The following is a 3,303-nucleotide window of genomic DNA, read 5'->3' as shown; positions in this document are numbered from 1 at the left end:
GTCAATGGGTTCTTGGCTGGGGCTACGCCGAAAGAAACGTTTTCTTTATCGGTAGGAAGGGAGTCAAACCATAGAATAAGGTTCTTTATTTTCTTGTGAATGTCTAAGTTGTTGTAATTGGATGATGTGCATGTAAAAACATTGATTCAATTATAGTGAAGAAAATCTCTGCCTGGATGTAGTTTGCGATGGACAAGCAAACGAACTAGGATAAAAATCGTGTTGCAGGATTTTTCTTTCTCTCTCTCTCTCTTTATTGCATTTAATCGGTTAACTTGTATAGTAGAATTAATTGCTATATTCTGTACATTTGCTATACTGTTAATACTCTGATAAGTCTGTAAGCTCTATGTGTTAATTTCATTACCGGTTAATTGTCGTGCAAGTAATCGAATCTGCCTAAGCTTACTGTTTCTGTTTTAATCGATTAAATCAAATCCGTTAATCGATTATCCACATTCTTTTAATCGATTAAATAGGAGTGATTCAGCATTAAGTGTTGAGTTTCGAAAACTAACCGCGACACCTATTCAACCCCCCCCCCTTCTAGGTGTATTGTAACCACTGATACCTAACAATATTAATTGATTATATAACTAGTTAATCGATTAATATGTTTATGAAAACAGTTTTTCAGTTATGGCTTAATCAATTATTAACCTTCTTAATTGATTAATAAGCCAGAAATCCTGGAAGGTTAGCTACTATAACTGCTTTTAATCAATTACTCCTTTCCTTAATGATTAAAAGATTTCGACAAGATTTAATCAATTATCAATAAAGTTAATCGATTAATATGTGTGAAAATGGTTTTTCCTAAATGTATGGTAAACACTCTATATGATGAAAGCACATGCAACTCATGATTATTGAAATGATTGATTCCTTTATGCACAAAACTATGTATGCCTAATGCAAATGCATGAATCTTACTTATCATATATATGTGTGTGTGTGTGTGTGTGTGTGTGTGATGCCTCAACCTATACGATTTTCATTTTAGACTTTATGTGAGACTTCCATCTTGAGTTTACCTAACCTAAACTTAATACTAGGCAAGCATCTTAGAACTTTAGAATATAAAAGAAATCTTAAGTTCTACGACATTGGCCTTGAGTTTTTGGTATATTGTTTGTGGTGATGTCCAAGTCGTCAAGCTTCCATTTGACTATTTGCCATTTCAATCTCCCCTTTTTGATGATGACAAACTCTAAAATATATCATTTTTTTGATGGCTTGATGATGGACAAAATGTGTTTGCAATGGTTGAATCAGAATGCGCTGCTCCCCCTCACTTTGTTCTCCCCCTCAAACCATGTAGGAGGTGACTTAAGGGTAGCATTTCATGATTATATGTGGAAGCTCACTACAACCTGTAAAATAGCTCAAATAACACTTTCTCCCCCTTTTGGCATGATAAAAAAGCTATGATAATGTATGATATTAATAGCCAAAAGCAAGAAAAGATATACACAATATTTACTGGACTTAATTGATTAAAAAATCAAGGATAGTCGACTAAGCAGTCTAAAAACCATTGAACAAGTGCACAATGCTTATCATTAATCGATTATTTTCATGGAGTTAATCAGTTATTCATAATAAAGATAGATTATGACATAAATTAATTTGTGAGATATATCTATTTGTGTAAGTTTGACATATATTGGATAGAATGATTAATGATTTTGGTTAAATCATATATAGAGCATATTAACCATTCAATAGAAGAGATACACAGCTAGATAAGGTCAAAGGCTCACACAATAATTGAAACGTAATCCAAGTTAATAACAAAGTTTACGATACATTACAAAATAAGTGCATCAAGTACATAGGTAGTTCAATAGAAACAACAAAAATACAACCAACATCAAAATACAGTCTCAAAAGCAAACACACATACCCTAGACTCTAAAAAATCCTATCTAGACTACTCTTGTGGTGGTGGTGGTGGTGATGAAAAGCCATGAGTGGTGCTCATAACGAAGCTGAAGCGTTCAAGCTCCTCGGATAACCTTTGTTGCTGCTATTGGAACTCAACAGCCATAGAGTCTCTCTAGGATTGAAAACGACCATCAATTCTCGCATTTAGGCGCTGTTCCATAGCATCCAAGTGTCCAAGCACAAATGATGGTACCTGAGGTTCAGCATTTGCCTCGGTTTGTGATTGCTCAAGGTTTGGCTCACGAGGATTTTTAGCATGGTCTTCATTCAGTAAGTTCTCATTCACATTGGCGTTGTGATCCTCTTGATATTTCCATACTTGTATATTCCCATCTTGTGAATAAGATTGTCACCTACAAGATGCTCTCGGTAGTTTATGGTCATTGTGTCCACATCTGACGTGTTGACTTCATAGTAGTCAATGACATGGGAGATGAAAATCCGTTAAGCAAGCAACCTAGATGAAGACGAAGTTATTCCATTCATAACTTTCAAGATTTCTGAAGGCCAATTTACAGCAATACCTTCCCTTATGGCGAACATGAGCTTGAGATCATTGATTATAGGTTGAGCATGGTTTGTATTCCTTTGAACTAAAATATACGCAATTTGGTCAATTCTCCTTTTACAAACAAGTGAGACCCTCTTAGGCATGATTTTTACATCTCAACAACATCAAATGAGTCCCACAACTCATTGTTACAATCTCCTAACGTTGGTCCATGACTAGGTAGACCTCCAACTTCCAGAAACAATTTCTCATCCAATACTATCATTTTTCCCATAACCATTGAAGAATAAATCTCATCCTTATACCTAAAGTTGTTGTAAAATTCCCGAATGAGCGAAGGATAGATTTTACCTCTTAGTTCCAAAAACTTATTCGCTCATTGGTTCTCCAGTCCATATGGGAATTCAAAACCTTGTTTGGCCAGCCACTCTCCAACCGCATATCGGATGTATGCTTGTTTTATACCTTGGAACATGGCCAACCGAGCTTCTTGGAGAATAGGAGAGTAATAGGGGTCACCGGGATTCTTTCTTCCACCTTGAGCAGAAGATGAACTTTTTTCCCCGCCTCTGGCACATTTGGCACTATGCTTCACTGTCCTTGAATGTGGTTTACTCATACTTTTAGGTATAAAGCTTGATTAATCGATTTAATAATCAATTTTCTGGATTTGGGAGTTAGGGTTTCTAATAAAGGAAAATGGTGAAAGATTCGAATTTTGTAGAAATTGAGTGTTGTAGGAAGATGGAGCTATGACATAGTATGCGAGTTAGCTATTGATTTGGTTAGAAACACTCAATTTTAGAATTGATTCAGAAGGGGGGACGCAAAGAGGGTTTAGGGTT

The sequence above is a fragment of the Lupinus angustifolius genome, chromosome LG11 (assembly GCF_001865875.1).
Source record: "Lupinus angustifolius cultivar Tanjil chromosome LG11, LupAngTanjil_v1.0, whole genome shotgun sequence".
In the NCBI taxonomy this organism is placed as follows: domain Eukaryota; kingdom Viridiplantae; phylum Streptophyta; class Magnoliopsida; order Fabales; family Fabaceae; genus Lupinus; species Lupinus angustifolius.
This window is presented reverse-complemented; position numbering follows the sequence as displayed.